The 18,593-nt window shown below is 44.3% G+C and overlaps 1 protein-coding gene across 8 annotated transcripts in view; it reads right to left on the minus strand.

The window, feature by feature from the left end:
- Svil (supervillin) overlaps positions 1–18,593 on the minus strand; it is a 206,256-nt gene that overhangs the window by 142,166 nt on the left and 45,497 nt on the right. For 5 of the 8 annotated variants that reach the window (XM_063253754.1, XM_063253757.1, XM_063253756.1 and 2 more), the window contains one exon: positions 12,840–12,938. The exons of the other annotated variants lie outside the window; for them this stretch is intronic. The gene's annotated coding sequence lies outside the window, so the exon portion shown is untranslated. The remainder of the gene's footprint in view (positions 1–12,839; positions 12,939–18,593) is intronic. 8 annotated transcript variants of the gene reach the window in all.

Below are 18,593 nucleotides of genomic sequence, written 5' to 3' on the forward strand. Positions count from 1 at the left end.
ACATACTCCCACCATGATGTGTCGTCCCTGCCAGAAGCCAAAAGAATGGAGCAGTTGAATTTGACTAGAACTTCTAGAACCACCAGCCTTTTGTCCATATGAGTCAATTGCCTCCAATGTTCCATTATAGAAATAAGAAGGTGGCTAATAAAAGGTAAATAGATCCTTTCAGAGAGCACCTGGAATCCTGAGGGCCTATCCAACAATAGAAGAGGGTGGACCTCGCTTTCCAGAAGTTCAATCCAATGCCCAAGATGATTAATTTCCAAAACATGATTTACATCTGAGAAACAGCCAAAATCTCCTTGAGAAGGAAGAAGGCTCGGCTATCTCAAATTTTAATACTACTACAAATATAAAAAAACAAACAAGTGTTTGAACTGTAGAATTCTACAGTCTTAGAGGGCTTGTTTTTAAAAAACACTTGTTTTTAAAATAAAAAGGAATATAAATCCAGCCTTCCATGTAACAGGATGGGCAAGTCGAAAATATCTCAGTACCTTTTTATCTTCTCAGATTTCCTATCATAAAACGTAGACGGAAACACAGAACCACACTCACTTTTGTGAGACTCATTTTAGGAGAGATGAGCATGGGAATTCAAGGTGACACACAGAGAGCTGAGGCCTCTATACTGTAGTGCTCTGCCAAGGAGGGGCACAAACTCAGGGCTATGCTCCCCATTTCCATCGCCTGTATCCCCAATCCCTTCAGCCCTGCCTCTCCAGCAGGCGCTGGTCTGCCTTATCTCTCTGCTTTTCATCACCACTGATCTCTCGAAAGCCCTGTCACCTTTCCCAAGTCTCTACTTCTCCTCCATCAGTTTGCTGCTGATTCAAGTTCCTGCTACACTCGAGGAACTGTTCTCCCTGACCAAGGACTGACACGCAGCCTACTTCTCCATCTGCACTACTCTCTTTAGCCCTATCGGGTCTTGCTGACCATGCTCTCAGCTCCTCGCTGCCCCTCTGTCTAGTACCTCTCTTAGATGTCTACATGTGTCCCAGAACTCTGACCTTGGAAATCTTCTTGGTCTATTTCTCCTACGTCAAATCCGATCACATGCCAAGCAGAATTCGTGTTGTTGGTGATTCCCTGGAGTTCAGAATACCAGGGTACCCCATGGGAACGTGAAATTCAAGACAAATGATGTGACACTCACCATCTCGTACTGTGAAAATTGATCCTGCTTTCCTGACTGACCACAACTGCACTCAAGCAACGTGGCTGCCCAAGCCAGAAACTCAGATCACTCCTCACTGGAGCTTGTGACTCAAATTGCATCTGTGATCAAGCCTCATGGCCTGAACACCAGCCTTCCTGTTGACTTCCACTCCTTGTTGATACGCTTGGGGCTTGAGTCAGTATAACCACAGGAGTTTCCAAAACTTTCCCCAACCTCTGCTACCTCCCCAAACCATGCTCTCCCCTGCCTCCAGAATGACCTATAAAGAGCCCGACCCAGGCTGCATCCCCCCCCCCCCCCGACACAGTAGTCCTCCAGTGCGGTCCTGGCTGAAGCCACTACTCCAGGTAGGTAGCACCTACTTCCTGTTGATGGAGGTCACTTGGAAGCTTCTTTGAATTAGTTTTGCATAAGGGCAATCACAAGAATGCCCACATAAAAGAAGCACTGTCACCCTCCTGGATTTTGATACCAGTAGGAGGAAAAAGGTACCCAGTTATAAATACTTTGGAAATCATACTCAACCCAAAGATGATCTCATATAGTGCAAGTTGTGAAGTGACTTACTCCTAGGAGTGATGGTTGTGAATGTTGTAAGGAATAGTAATGCCTTACTTTATCACTAATATCATATTTAGACAAATCTAGGAGGTATGCAACACCAGCACATGCGTATTGGCAGAAAATAAAAGAAAACTCAAACAGATGAGAATGGCCAGCCCACTGGATAAATTCCCAAGTCCCCAGCTTTTCAGACTGTCCTTCCCAACAACGCATGCCCCTGTCTGCAGTGGATCTGTGCGTGACCATGAGAAGCCTCAGGGACCACCTTGCTATGTCCAGGCTGAGCAGTCTACTAAGAATGCCTTTCTTCCTTCTCACTTAGAAAAGCCTAACCACCCTTTAAGCTTCAGCTGATTTTGTTTCTCTTGAAGGCCTTTCCTGACCTGGAAAGGGCTGGGATTCCAATGTCTCTTTTGATCCTGACAACCTAGCACACTGGCTGCCACTGCGTAAGTATAATAAATGTTTATGATGTGAAGACAGAACTAGGATCAAAAGAGCTACAGTTTGATCTCTTTTTTTCATTTTAATGCACCGACAACATTCTCCTTTTGTTTTTTCAGGGTTGATTAATCAATGTGCAATCCCTCTCTGGAAATGCACTGATGGGCTGGCTCCTTGGTTTATAAGCAGAAAATCAAATGAGTGTTGCTGGCTTAAGTATGTCTGGGTAACAGCCTCACATTCCTCTCCTTCCTTGCTCTCTGATTCTGAAGTAACAGTGACATCAGAGGACTGGCCAGTGGTGTCAGTAGGGAAAGCGAGACACAAAGCTCTGTCTAATTGCTTCAGCCTCCTGAAGAGCTCTGCTTTCTAACTGAACTTGAGCAATCACTGCAAGCCTTTTTTAAGCTGCTCATTTCCAGGAGACAAAAAACCCAGGCAGTCAGAGCCTGTATTCTGTCCTAACTTCTGCTCTAACAGGACTAGACAGAACCATTCCATTTTCTCAATAAGCTTAGGGTTTTGACATCTGTGAGAGAATACAGAGACATGCATATCTCCTAATATCTACGTGGATACTCCAACAGAGTCTAAGATTGCGGCTATCTCCACCACAGTCAGATAATTTTTGTCAGTAGATTTTTCAAAAAGATGAAACAGGGGGATATTATTTTGAGTCAGCAATATTTTTCAATCAACAGACTCCCCTCTCCCAGATAATCTCAATGAATGAATGAATGAATCAATCAATCAATCAATGGAGTCTGCCTGTCTGGCCCCTCGTTTCCGGAAAGCTTGTGGAAAACTTCACTGGCTTTAGATGAAGATCTTTTTGTGCTCTGAGGTCATCTGTAAGTCACTGGCTTCAACAACCAATTTATAAGCCAATCCTGTCTCCCAGGCGGCAGCTCCAAGCACTGGGTGTGCGGCAGAGCTAAGCATGAACACAACTGCTGGCTTTGAGGCCAAATGAAACTCAAGTTTGCCAGGGTGAGCCCTGTCCTGATTCCAGGACGCAGCCTCTCATAAGGCTGGACCAACATCGCATTCCTGGACGCCATGCTCAGAGTCTTGCAAGTAATCGGAGATGTACGAAGTGTGACATGCTCCGGTCGGGCTGTTACACAGCTAAAAATATGGCGTTTCTGTTGGCTCTCAGAGAGCAAGCCAGCACAAGGCAGAACCACAGAGGTGCTTCCCAGACAGCGATGAGCTGGAAGCGACGCTCTGAAGGAGCAAGGGCTCCTCACTCCAGAGAAGACCCAGAAAGGTCCTCGCCTGTTCATGCAGGCGCTACCATCGCCACACTTAGCTCGACAAAGTACATCCTCTAGCTGTCCCAGATACAGAAGGAATGGACCATGCTTATTCCTGAGTGAAAATCATGAAGCAGCCATGGATCTTCTCAAGGTGGGTCTGAAGAGGTGCACACTGGTGCCATGTTACCAAGGGGACCAAGAAGCAGCAGGTGGCCAGGTAGCCTTCTGATACCCTCCCATGCCCCCACAGACCAAGAACCCTATGCATCGAATTGGTGGTGCAGAGCAAGTACTCTCCAGCCCCAGGAGGTCCCATTTCTCCTCCAGAACAGGAGTGATGGATGCATCACTGACCACTTTGCAAAAGTCTGATATATGTGTAGCACACTGGAACCACAGGGTGAGTAATTCTAATACCAAACTGCTATGTGTTGCATCTTGACATGTATCTGTAGCTCCAACTGGGAACACACCTCCCTCATCACATGAGTTCAGAGGAAGAAATAGAAATCAGCTTAATACATGGAGCATGTTTGGTATTGTCTTCCAGCCCTCAGTTCACCGGGGTCCCTGTTTACACTCCCTTCAAAGACCCTGAAGTTACTCATTAGACTCTTGATACCAAGTGGGTTATTCATGAGCAAATATGTGTATCAGAGGATCTACTAAAAAATGCCCAGTGAGTTTCTCTGTGGGATACACACTGTGTTGGAGGAAAGACAGGATACACAAATAAGCAAATATATTTTCAAGTGATTACAAACATTTTGAAGTCCTTAGTATTAAAATTTTCTTGCTATAATTTTTTCTTTCACCCACACACTTATACCCAGTAACAAGGGCCCCTAAAATGTGACTTATATGTAAGGACTGAGATCTGTGTTGGATTCACAAGTGGGTGTTCATCTCTAGTGCCTAGGATACAGTAAGTGCTCAAGAAATGCCTGTTATACAAATAAAATGAATAATACATGTTTTATACAGAAACTACAGAACATTAAGCGTTTTTAAGGGCGCTACATTATACCTCCTGGGCTCCCCTCTGTTCCTTACCCTACCATAATCCCTGCTGGCTTTGGGTAGATGGTTCCACATGCATGAAATTAGTTTGCCTCCATGCAAAATACTTTAGGAAAGACTTCCCTCATTAAGGCAGGGTCTGATTTCAATACAGGAACCCTGGCAAAATGCTCCATGCATTCTGATCCTGTAGGTTTGGCATCACTTAAGCAAATCCACTGCCCAGGGACCTCATATGCAGAAAAGCACAGCTCACTGGCCTTGACAGAAAGCTAACTGACAAGGTAAGCCCTCCAGGCAGGATTGCCTTGCAGTCAGGGCCTCCCTGATGCTTTCTGATGATGGCCAATTGGGCAAGTTCAGTCCTTTCTCTCTAGAAACACAATACCACTTTCTGTACCAGCAAGTATTAATTCAAATCCCTAGTGGGCAGTCCAGGATATGAAAATTATAGTAATCTAATCTTGTAGAGGAAAAAGTATGAATCATCATTACACATCTGACAAAGAGTAAAGTGATTAATGCCAGGCTGGACAGAGGTTAGGGTCCCCAGCAATGGCTCCCTGTGGGCTACAAACCAAGCAGTGTGACCTGCCAGGCAACATCAGAGAAGCAACATCCTGGTTTCCGTCCAGGGGAGCAGAAGCAAGGAGCAACACTGTGTTCTCAGGACCACACTTGAAAGCCTTTTAATCCTGAGGAAAGTTCCACGGCAGAGGGAGTTAAAGGATGGGCATCTGAGTCTCAGAATCTAAGTTCTGGTCTGCCTCGGTACAGATGCACAAGCTTCATGTCTGGTCAGTAGGAACCGTATGGCCCATGGAATCATGGCATCTTAGGGCATGACCTAGGATCCCTGGTGCTCTCCAGCAGAACCTACATAACATGCAGAAGACAAGGGAGGTGATGAATGCCACCCAAGTAAGAGGGATCTTGTAACCACATCCCAGAAACACACACTTCTGAAGGAAGCCAGACCCTTTCCGAAACCTTCAGAAAGAGCTGTGTTCCCTGCCCCAGATCTCCAAGAAGCCTCAGCCCCAACGCACTAGGAAAGTTGGTCAACTTTCCAGCTGCCCAAACCATCACGCCACTTTTTTTTCTCTTGCACAGCTGTATTCAATTTTCTGTCCTTGGGGTTTTAAAAGGAACATTTATTCCAGGGCCAGGATTCTCAAGTTTTATGGTTATACAACTCCCTCCCAGGGCCAAAGAATGTTTGAAAAGTCTTAAACCCAGCAAAGTAAATTAGTAAATGTATCCAAATGAAAGTGAAATAAAAAATTAAGGATTTGTTCCATTTTATATTTGATCTCTTACTTCATTGAACTGTACTTTCTGTTTGCCCTTCATAGCTTTTCGTATCTATTTTTCATGCAAATGCTGGTACGGGTGCATGTGTGTGTGCATGTGTACGTATGTGTAGAAAGAGAAAGGGCTCAGGTAAGGAACACAGAAGTACAGAGGTATAGAGTATTCTATGGTTTCTGTCTCCTGTTCTGCTGTGAATTTTATTTTAAACCAAGCCTGCAGATTAAATTACACTCAAGAGAAGATCACAAAGTGATCTTCACGGGCCCCCATGCTATGCTGGTTTTGTTTTCCCATTTAGAAAGTTAGACACCTTTGCATTTTATCACAGGAGGTAGTAGTAAAAAAATGCATATTTTTATTTATACACATAAATGAATGACATTTTCATTAAGCTGCTTTACACAAATTTCATTAGCAATACTTAAAAATCATTACCAGACAGGAAAAAGGGGGGAACCACAGAGTGAGCCCATGAAATGCTAACTACTTTTCAAAAGGCAAAAGAAAATCCACAAATACCTTATCTGCCCTCTTCTGTTCTTCTTTCTTCATGGCACCGTTTTGCACCTCTGCCCCGAGGCCCGCATCTCGGACATCTGCCCCACGGCATCTACCCAGCCCCCAAACACCCCCTCTGCCAGTTCGCTGCCTGGCACACACACATGCGCCTGACCGGACAGACAAAACAACACTCAGGCTTGGGGCCTGAGGTTTGCGACACAGTGCACACACAGTACACGCCACCCACATGTGAGGCCTGGCACCCACCCAAGACAAATAAGATGTTTCTGAGAAACAAAGCAACTTGCACAGATCCACCCAGAGCAGGGGAAAAATGGGCAGAGCGCTCCTCAATGCAGATCAGCAGCACTGCCTGGCCCGCAGCGCCTGCTCTCTAGGGCCGAGGTCTTGGAGCCCAGCGGAAGAGGGGAACTGACCTGGCCGGACTCTGCTCATGATGAGGTCTGGTGCTGGCCGCTCACGAGTGGCCCTAAGTCTCGAGTACCGAAGAACAAACCCTTTCCATCCACAGCCACTTTCTTCTGCTCTTGGACAATCAAGAAGTCAAAGTGCCCTTTAGCCCAGCCTTGAAGCAAAGATAGCAGGTTGAAGTTCAAAGGGTCCCGCCCAGCACACCTACCCAGGATAGGAAGTTGCTTGATGTTTAAGTCCTATGGTGCAGGACAGTTGGAAAAAAAATGAGGTTCTACAATCAGGTCTCATCTGTAGCCAGTGGTCAACGCTAACCTAACCCAAATTTGAGTAGTACGCACTACTAATTTCATGTTTTTTGTAATAATTTTTCAAACCCTATGGGATCTGTGCTGTAGAACATATTAAGATGTTTATTGCAGAATGTTTTTAAAGAATACTGAAAAATTCTTTAAAAATCCTCCATACATATACAACAGTGACATCAAATATTTAAACACACCCACACCCACACACAAGCAGAAGCCTTACACCTGGAGTCTTCATCCAAGCTTAGAGAAATAAAGACATTCTCAAATTTCATGCCAAAACAGCCAGAAGGAAGTAGACTTTTAAAGCACTATTTTATGATAAATCATCTATATTCCGTGTAACAGAAAGTGTAGCTAGCAGCACTCAGATAAGACTAAAGTTCTGGCTCACCAAAACTCTATGCACATTTGCATACACACATCTTGTAAAGGAAAAAACAAACACTACTCAAATTCATACCAAACAGGCTTGTTTTTGGTCATGTGCTCAAACCGCAGAGTCTGCTGAGAACGCAGCAGAAAAAAGGACTTTAAAACCTGAGGAGCCATCCATTCCCAAGCATATCTTCACAGATGGGGAAGACTGGCTGCTATTTGAAACCACCTGAGTCTTGGAAAGCTGTTTTCTCATCGAAATTGGCAAAGAAGCCCAGGGAAAGAATGCAAAAAGGTAAATGATAAGAACTAGGGTCAGCATACTAGAGGTTGTGAAGAGCATATACCTCACCTGCCCTGTGTGCGTGCATGTGTGTACATGATTTCCCTCCACTTAAGATCTGCTAGGGTCCTAGTAGTCCAAACTCAGTGTTCCACTAATGTCTTAGAAGCAGCACAAAAGCAAGTTGGGTATAATAAGGTCTTTGCTTGTTAAATGCCTTCACTGCATCTGAAACCAAAGCACAGCTTCCCTCTTTATTCTGATTTCACTTGAAGCTTTTTAGACGATCCTATCTAAACTGTGAAAAAGCACATGGATGAAATCCTTTTTTTCAGTTTTCTCCAAATCAAAATAACAGCACGGCTGGGTTGGGGTTCAGTGGTACAGCATGAGCTTAGCACATGCAAGGCTTGGGCTCACTAGCAGCAGCACAAAATGGAAACAAGATCAAAACTGTCAGAAAACAAAGCTCAGAATACACTGTTCCTGGGACTCCAGTGGAGCAAAACCTTCGCACAGGCCCTGCCCTTGGACGACAGTTAGCAGCAGCTGCCCGTGGATGACCTCCGAAGCCAACGGCACTCACGTGCAGTGTTTCTCCAAGAGAGAAAACAACCTTGATCTCAGCCCAGAGTCTCACCAGTCTAACTGCAGCAAAGCTTCCAGCAACAGCTGCCTAAGTGTCTCCAACCCTGTACTCCATGTTCCCTCTTTGGTCCGCTCCAATCAGCTGAACTGCTCTTGTGGGGTGCTAGATAACTTCCACTTTGGTGAAAGCGTCTCATGAATGTTTCTGCCCTCCTCCTAGGGAACTTTCCCAAGGGCCTCCTCTGTGGAAGCCTGGCTCCTTGTAAATCACCCAGGGTCAGTGACCTCCCTTCCAACGTTTGCCTTCTCCCTGGACGGTGATACCGTCCATGTATAATTCTTCCGTGCTCCTCCATCATTCCACCTCTCCTGAGCCCCATTCACATATACCCACACACGCTCTGTCAGTATCCATCTTTTCTTATGGATCCGCCTCCCATCTACATGTATCTCCAGCCTGGATTGCTCCCTGGTGTCAAGTGTCTGCCTAATAACCATTTGGAATATTTACAGGGATCTTAAACTTAACAGAATCTTAATTCTCAAAGCTGGTTCTCTTCATAAAACAAAATAAAAATAAAAATTCCTCTCTGCCTTTTCTGACCCAAGGTCAAAATTCAGGAGTCAGTCTTAATTCTTCCCTGGTCCCTTAGTTCTTAAATCTCATCTATCACCAAGTTCTGACAGTTGAAGTTCCAAGAAATCCCTTTTAAATAAAATTGATAGCTTTACTGAAATACAATTCACATAGCATTCAATTCACCAATGTAAAGTGTGCAATTCAATAGTTCTTGGTATATTCACAGAGTTGCCTGAAGATTATCAAATCAATTTTAGACATTTTCATCACACCCCACGGAAATCACAAACCAATTAGCAGTCACTCCTAATTTCCCACTAGACACTCCCAACTGAAGTCAAACACAGATCTACCTTCTGTCTCCATATATTGCCTGTTCTTGAATTTTTTTCCTTGTTAATTCTGGGGGTGGAACCCATGGACTCACCGTATGCTAGGCAAGCACTCTCACCTAGGCCACAGCACCTACCAAGAGAGTTCATGTAAATGGAATGGTGTCCTGTGTTCTTTGTGTCTGGCTTCTTTTATGTAAAATGCTTTCAAGGTTAATCCATATATATTAGTATTCGACCCCTTTGATAGTCAGATAATATTTTGCTGTATGAATACACCACATTTTATTCATTCATTAGCTGACAGACATTTGGGCTATTTCCATTCTTTAGTATTATAAACACTGCTGCTATAAACATTAGTGTTCTTGTGCAGACATGTTATTACTTCTCTATACCTGGGGTTGACACTCTGAGCTGTAAGAAGTGAATCTAAGTTTATCTGTCTGAAACTGCCTTGCTGTTTTCCAAAACAAGTGCACTGGGAACGTTTTGCATTCCCACCAGCTGTATGTAAGGGATCCAATTTACCCACAGGCTCACCAGCTTTTGTTACCCGGCTGTCACAGAGGACAGAAAGTGCTACCTTGTGTTATGATTCGTACTCCCCTGTGTTTACTGCTGTTGAAAAACTTCTCATGTGCTCACTGGCCATGTGAGTATCTTCTCTGGGCAAACATTTATTCAATCCTTTGCTCATTTTACATTGAGGCACCTTTTTATTACTCAGTCAAGAGGGTTCTTTATACATTCTGCACACACTGTCTTATCACACAAGATGTTAAACTCTTCTATCTTTTATGAACAAATGTTTTTAGTTTTGATGAAGTTCAATTTATTATTTTCTTTTTTCACTTGTGTTTGTGGTGACATATCCAAAAAATCATACCCAATCCAAGGTCATTGATTTTATGTCTACATTTTATTCTAAGAGTTTTAAAGTTGTAGCCAATATACATTTAAGCCAATATATTTTGAGTTAGTATTTGTATATAATGTGAGGTAAAAATCCAACTTCACTCTCATGTATATGAACATTAAATTGTTCAAGTACCAGACATTGAAGATATTATTTCCCCACTGAATTTTCTGACACAAAATCAATTCACCAAAGATTATTTTCAGACTGTCAATTCTTTCTATATCAATATGCCTCTACCTGTATGCCAGTACCATACTGTCTTAATTATTATAACTCTGTAGTAAGTTTGAAATCATCAAATCAAATCCTTTTTTGTTCTTCTTGTTGTGCTATTAAGGATCCTTTGAATTTTCATATTAATTTTTAGGATCAGCTTGTCAACTTCTGAAAAGAATCTATTTGAGGTTTTGAGAGAGATTTCACTGAATCTATGTATGAATGCAGAGTACGCCATTCTAACAATATTCAGCCTTCTGATTCATAAACATGAGGTTTTACCAATTACCTAGGTTTTCCTTAGTCCAATGCAGTTTTTAGGAATGCATGTTTTATACTTCTATTGCTAATTTTTCCTAAACATTTTACTATTCTTTATGTTATTATAAAATGGATTATTTTCTTAGTTTCATTTTAGAGTTTTGCAAGTATATAGAAATATAATTGACTACATCAATACACCTTACAACTTTGTTGAGTTTATTAGTTCAGTAGATTCCCAAGGATATCTTACATGGAAGATAACTCTATCTGTAAGCAGAGAGTATTACCTTTTTCTTTCTGGTCTTGAAGTCACTTATTTTATTGTCTTTTATAACCTTCCTGGCTAGAACCTCCAGCATAATATTATATTAGGTTTCTAACCCCATTAGTTTTGAGGAAGATGCTTGTGGTTTTCCAGAAAGAACCAGTAGGATAGCTAGCTAGTTAAGTAGATGACACATGTACGAGGTGGCTTATCAGGTGTGTTGGCTCTCATAATGGAGGTGAAGTCCTAGAATATGACATTCACAAGCTGAAGACCCCGGAATGCCCATGGTATAGGTCAGTCCCAACTCAAAGGTCTCAAAACCAGGGAAGCCAGTGGTGTAACTCAACCTAAGTAGGGACTAAGTCTGAGAGTCCACTGTGGTGGTCCTAGAGTCCAAGACCAGAGAACCTGGAATTGTAATGTCTGAAAATCAGAAAAATGAGTGTCTCACCTCCAGGAAAAAGAGAGCAAGTCAGCCTTCTCTCTGTCTTTTTATTTGCCCTTGGCTTTGGCTGACTGAGTGATGTCCATTCACACAAAGGCGGACCTCCAGGCTCAGGACCCACACCCCAATCTCCTGCGGGAACACCTGGAAGCAGTGCTTTAACATTAACTTTCACAAACACTGAGTGGCAGCATTGAGAGGGAACACCCTTGCCCCTGATCGTAGGGAAACCTTTTCAGCTCTGCCACTCAAGTGACAGAGTGATGGGCCTTGCATAGATGTCCTCTCCTGCTGAGGAAGTTCCCTTCTAGCCCTTGTTTGTGGTATTTTTTTAAACATGATGAAATATTGGATTGTATTAATTGCCATCTCTGCATAAGACACACTGTTCGTGGTGGGTGTTTCCTCTGGATACTGTTCCCCTCCCAGTGAGTGGCATGGCCTGCTGTTTCTCACCTTGACAAGGTCTCTACTTCAAGATGTTCCTGGATCACCTCATTCAAAAGGCCCCTACTCACCACCATATTCTCCCTAGTTCATCAGCCACTTAACCTTCAAAGCACTCAGCCATTATTAATACATGTCTCAGCCATTATTAATATAGTCTGGTGCTGGCCAGTGTGCGTCTGTAATGTTAGTCCCCACAAGAATAACATCTTCAGGGTAGACGCTTTATCGCTGTTTATAGGCTTGGAGATTGACAGAGAGGTTATGTGTCCTGTGCAAGTTCCTGCAGTTGACAAGTGTCAGACTCAGAATAAAAAGCAGACCACCTAAAGCTAGAGGCCATTCCCATAAGCTCTTTTACTTGTGAACTAATCTACCTCCTGTATACAAACACCACCAAACTCATCCACCACAATTCTGTGTCTCTAGCATTGGACACCATATATGTTGGGCCAAAAAATTATTTAATGAGTTTGTGGAACCCCAGTCACAGGAAGAGTTCCCCAGGACTGTGCTGACCACCACTGACCACACACACACCCGTGGAGATGCTCCAGGGTCATTAGTTTTGAGAAAGACCGGTTGCTTCCACCACCTGCCACCTTCCACCACTTGCCCACACTGCAGTAGTTGTTCAGAAGCAGGGGTGCAGGGAACACACTTGGAGAAACACTGGCCCTCAGAGGCAGGTCGAACAGCCCAGTTCTCAGAAGAGCGCTTCTGCCTCCCTTTCTGCAGCTGACTCTGTGCTCATCTAAAAAGTCTCTCTCAGAGCCATAGCTCAGTTCAGAAAGAAAGCCCCAATGTTAAGTTTTCCATTTCTTTCCTGGAGTTCCTCACAGGCACATCAGGAGGCAGGACTGCTGGAGAGGGTAGGGTGCTTCCAACCACCCAGATGGCGAAGCTGGCTCGCCTGTATGGGGGCTGAGCCTCACCCTGGGCAGCCCTAACTTTCTCAGCCCTCTGCTTCCCTGAGCATGACTCAGACAGGGTCACCCTGCTGGATCTGCCTGAACTTCGACTCATGATGAAGGCAAAAGCAATAATGTGTGAGCCACAAAGCCTGCATTTCGCTCCTGAAAACTCACCTCAATGCTGACAGCTAAACCATGACTTCAGAGGTGAACTGGCTTCAGAATCATGGTATCTCAGCCTTCTGTGTCTTCAAGCTTATCTGATTGAACTCTCTGAAAAAAAAGAGAAAGAAAACCACCTCTGCTTGGAAATCTAAGAAAGAAAACAGCAAACAATATGAGGTACACATTTGGAAGAAGAGCAGGGTTCTCTGCTTTGATTAATTTCCTGCCTCTGAAGAGCTTCATCTCTTCTCCTTATTTGCTTGTTTCAATGCCTACAAATTATAGGCAGTGGTTACAGTATCTTTTTAAGCCTTGTACAGAAATACTCAATAAAAGGATGCCCCCCCCACCAACTTCTTCAACTTGGTGACCATAAAGTCATTTTTGTGCAGTGGTTCTTTGAAGCTCTTATTTTTCTGTGGTGCCTGAAATTTTAAATATTTGGCAGAGAGCCCAGAATCACCTCTGGTAATTATGAATGTTTGCTAAATTCAGATTTACATCTGATCCAAATAAGGAGTCATCAGAAAAGGAGTCTTGGAATACACAAGGATCTGGAAAAATAAAAATACATTGGACCTATCCCACAGTTGGGTATCTGCATCCTGAAGGAACTGAGATAGCCTTACTCCTAGGCAAAGGGGAGATTCTGCAGAAGCAAGAAGAGGGGCACAACCCAAGCGAGTGATTTGGGTGGAACTTGGGCAAAGTACACCACTAATTGCAGGGAGCAATGGTCTTCAACATTCCTCTACTCAAGAGCTGGGGAGGGAGGGAAATGTCACCTGCACTGGAATGTACCTGAGGATGACCAGGATGACCAGTGCCCAGATTAGCCTTTTGAGGTGTGATTTGTACCAAGATGACACCTGGTGACACTCAGAATGGCTGAGTGCCTGTGTGGCTTTGTGATGACTCAGCGGGGAGAGGCCCTGAGCCCAGCAGGGTTCCTGCCTGAGATCCCAGACCAAAAAGGAAAATTCTTCACAGTGGTTAGCAATTCTGTGGGGCCTGGCTTTAGGACCTCTCCTTTGGGCTCCTGTGGTGTTTCCTCCTGTCTCTTCCCACGTCTGCTCAGCACTTCCTTGTATTATCTTCTGAAAGCCCAGAAAGAGCTTGCATCAGCACAGAAGGGTCTGCAGTGGTGAGCAGCCCGCCGCCCACCAGCACAGCAAGGGACAGAGCTGCAACCCTTCATTCTGTGTCTGTGACAAGAGGGAGGCACATTGAGGGAAACCCACCTTCTCGGGTGTAGACAAAATGGGGTCAACTGCCAGAAGCCCGGGGAACCATCTTGTGGTGGGCAAGGGGTCAGGGGTGACTCACCCACGTGGAGGTCCCACAGGGCAAAAAAATGATCGCCACTGTGGGGGAATGCAGACAGCCACTAACTCGTTACTTTAAGCCACAAAGAAATTGCAGTACACATGGACAAACTACTGGATTTAAAAACATCACTCTTTTACATTAAAAAAAAATTCATTTTCTCTCCTCTCCCACAAATCTGTTTATTACTTTAGCTTCAGAGCTTATGACTTGGGTGAGACCAATGGAAGCCCCTTTTTGGCCCTGGGCTCCTGATTGGTGTTCTAAAACTGGGGAACAATTTTCCTGCTTTGGAAAAGGAGACCCTTTTACTGCATGAGCCACAAAGGGAGGAAAATGGTTATTCACAAAAGGGAAAACACTAGAAGCCAAAAGGAAAGGACAGGAGAAGAAACCACAGACAGAGAGGAATCCTCAGCCTTTCCTCCTCTTACAGCGAGTGTCATTCTGCTCAGACGTCACATCTGGGACTCAGTGTCTAGAGAAGTCACCTTTGGCCTGTGCTACAGTGGAGACCAGAAACCCCAAGACCAAGGAGTTTGAGAGATGCTTGTGAAACACTTTAGTTGCAGGAATCTAATTTCCTCAAAGGCAAAGGGAAGACCTCAATCACTAGATAATAAAACTTCAGAGTACAGAATAATGACTATAAAACAAAACAATGGAATCAGGATACTTCGGAAAAAGGAAAAGAACAAGAATATCATTAGGAAAGAGTATACATTCAATAACAAGCTGAAATTGAATAAACTAGTCACACTGGTCTAAAAGTAGAGAAAAAATTCCACAAAGAAATGAGGCACTGGGGAAGGAATGATCGCCATGGTCAGTGCAAAGGGAAGAAGAGTTGGGATGAAGGCTCGAAGCTCCAGGCCAGACCAAAAGTCTTATCTCACCTCTCCAGGCCCTCCGGACCTTCCAGAGGAATTTCCTACTGGACCAAAACAACTTTCACATGATTGTCAATGTCTGGTCAAGAGCTCTGACCCACTTTGAGACCTCTGCTAGACTGAGTACATCTGGACAGGAGATGCGGTAGAGAAAGGCATATTTGTTTGAGAAGACTTTGGGGTTTGTCAAAAGGTGCCAAGGGAGAGGCCTACGGTGAGTGGCTGTTTCCAGTGAGTCACATTCACTTAAGACTGAACAGCTACAGTGTGAGTGCCACTAGCTCCAGGGCAACTGGGTGTTGAAAATCTCCTACCCATGACAGAGCTCAGAGATGAGCCTGCCATGAGATCCAACCTCTACCCTGGCTACTTTCTCCCACCCTTTGCCCTGGCTGCCTAGAGCAAGGAAAAAGATTCTTCCAGATATTTTCACAGAGCCTGGGGCACTTCCTGTCTCTGTCAGATATATCTTTCAGGACTGGGATTCCAGGCCTCCCCCTTCTGGGAGTCCTTCCTGGACTGCCTTGTTTCTTCCTCAGGGAGCTCTGTCCCTCTTGAATTCGTGCCAAATACATGATTATAAACAAGCCAATAGCTTATTGCACTGTGGGAGTGAGGCCTCATCTCAGGGGACTGGTTCCAGGGTCCCTTGTGGACACCAAAACCCACTGATGCTCACATCCCTTATGTGCAATGACGGGGTAATCACATGTAACCTCTGCACATCCTCCTGCATGCCTAAATCACCTCCAAACTCCTTACAATACCTAATAACTGTACAAGGGAATGGTGGCTATAGTGTATTAGTGAGAAAAATAATAACAAAAACATCTGTACATGTTCGATACAAACACAATTTCTTTTCCTGAATATTTTCAATCCACAAGTGGTTGAACCCAAGGATGTGAACCCATGTGTATAGAGGGGTGACTATTTTCTCAACCATTTGGAATTAGGTTAACAACAGTATAATACCGTATCATAATCAGCATAATCATAACAATAGTATCATAACAGCAGTATCATTAATAATTCGAACATTTGTGAAAAAAAGGGAAATAAACACATAAACAGAGCCATCTGCCTATGAGAAGGTCTCGTTGACAGACCCATACAATGACTTACAGCCATCAGTGTGCGAGTGAACAGTGGGGACTACCCTGCTCATCACCCCTCAGGCTTTGGGTTCCTATATTGGTGCATAAGACTTGTTATTCTGCTAGCATTAGCTACAGGATCGAAGCAGCTGAAAGGGAAACCCCTTGCAAGCGCTGTCTCGTGAAGGAGCCAAGTTGGACACAGGGAATAATAATGATAGCAGAAGGTGCTATTTGGAACCCGAGGGAGCAGAAACAGGGAGGGGAAGAAAGCCCCTCCAAAGGTCATCACACCCACTGTGACACATTCGGTTCTCACCGACATGCTGGGCTGCTGGGCTTCAGTTCCCTGCTGCTGTGCAAGAGCACACGGATGCAGGGCAATGGATAGAGAGCAGTCACTACTGGCACATTTTCTCCATCAAGTAACTTATGAGAAATCTTGGAGCGTGTGTCCACACTAGGATAGCATCTATGGAACAGTGAACATTCCCCCAGTACAGGGCTCTTCGGTAAGCAAGTGCTGGCCGCTTTCACTCAAAAGCGTGTACTGAATTTGACTGTCGCCCCTTTGGTACTATCAAAGTACCTGCATTTCATATTTTATTTATTCCTTTAAACCTCAACTGTGCTTTTGTCAGCAGCCTTCTGTTGTCCTGTAGGTATTGAGGGCTTCATGCACCCGTGTCCAGGGCCGCACAGAGACCAACAGCTACTAGTGGGCAGAGGAGCAACGAGTTCTCCCTGTGAAGGTGTCCAGTCACCAACAGCCACCAGCCACACGAAGATGCTCACAGTCAAAATAGCAACTGACGCAGAGGACACATGAAGGAGAGGGAGCTAAAATAAGCCCTGCAATCCGCCTGCTGTGGTCCAGAAACTCTGCCACCCCTCGTCCTTGGGGACAGCTTCCTACAGGGACATGATCTCCACTTTATGGCCTTTTGGCTGCTCCTGAGTGGCCTTCCCATATAACTCCTGGCAGTACAAGTTCCTGAAAGAGAATGTCAGGTCCTGCACATTTTCAAATGTACTCTGTCAGACTCTGGGAGCTGTTCTGCTTCAGTACTCAAAGGATATGGGCATTCTAGTCACAAGCAGAGGAATTAATGGAAAAACTTTTAAAAAATAAATAGTAATCTTTGGCGAAGACTGGAGATGTAGGCCAGGGATACAGCACTGGTCTAGCATGTGTACGGCCCAGGGTTCGATCCCAGGCACAACAAAACGAACAAAAAACAACCCACTTTGATGGCTTTTACTATATATCTGAAAGAAACCACAAAATGAATAAACAGCAAATACTGAAGACTAACTCAGCTTGCTGTATAACAGATCTATGAGCTTGTGAATGAGATTTTTATATTATCTTTAGTCTTGGTTACAAGACACACACGCATGGGATATACAAAGCAGTAGACTGAAAAACTGATTACAGCATTTCAAGATTTCCCAGTGCACCTCACAGGACACGATGACTGTCACCAAGTCTCCTCAAACCCAGGCAAGTCTGTAAAGCAGGTGAGTGTGTTTCTACAGATGATCCCAGGGGCCTCCCTAGATGGAGCTACAACAGCTAAAATAAAATAAATGCTGATCTCTTTGGTAGACTTGGAGGGCTCCGTCAAAACCTCAGTCCTGAGTTATCCTGGTCTTTCTCTGTACCTCTGTAATCCTTAATGGCCAGTCATGCTCTTTTTGATCTAACTGGACACCAAAGAGCTTAAAGCTGCAAACACTACATTTGATGGGAGAAATATGGTTTAAGGGCTTGAGTCCACTCTTCCACATCGGTCCAGACCTCATCTGGATGACCTCCCTCTCATTGTTAAGTGTTGTCTCTTAGAATAAGGAGTCCCTTCTTGCCGTCAAAGCTTTCTTAGACCTCCCTGCCACGCTGGTGGCTGTTATTTTAAGGAAGAAATTTACAAGGTTAAAAGACCACAAAGAACTCAGTAACACACCTCAGAAGCTTACATTTTATAAGCCCCAGCATTTAAAAGCATATAAAGTACAGTGGACCTGTGAGACATTAGCCTTCAGTCAATGCTTAGAGCAATGCAAGTTCCTTGACCCCCTTGTAATAACTGTGAAAGGCACGACTGAACCCTTAAAGGGGAGAAGAATCTTTTCATAAGATTCTGCACACTTTTTGTTTAGTATCCAACATAAGCCCAGAGACCTTTTAGTAACTACAATTTGTTTCTGACCTCTCTATGGGAATAGATGGACCTCATCCCTGTACAAGTCCACTCACAGGTTTACATCCCACAGCAGGTGTGGTGCATTGAGAACTAGTGGACAACATGTAATACCAGGGGAACTGAATCAGCATGTGCTGAGTGTGGATGGCCCACCTGAGGACTACTGCCAAGACAAAAAGGAGAGCTGGAGAGGAAGAGGTTAGCGTTGTGGAGTTTTAGCACTGCTGGTTCTCCTGGCGGACCTTG

Source organism: Cavia porcellus, unplaced genomic scaffold (genome assembly GCF_034190915.1).
Source record: "Cavia porcellus strain 051 isolate PalLab524CR breed Dunkin Hartley unplaced genomic scaffold, mCavPor4.1 scaffold_7, whole genome shotgun sequence".
NCBI classification, from domain to species: Eukaryota; Metazoa; Chordata; class Mammalia; order Rodentia; family Caviidae; genus Cavia; species Cavia porcellus.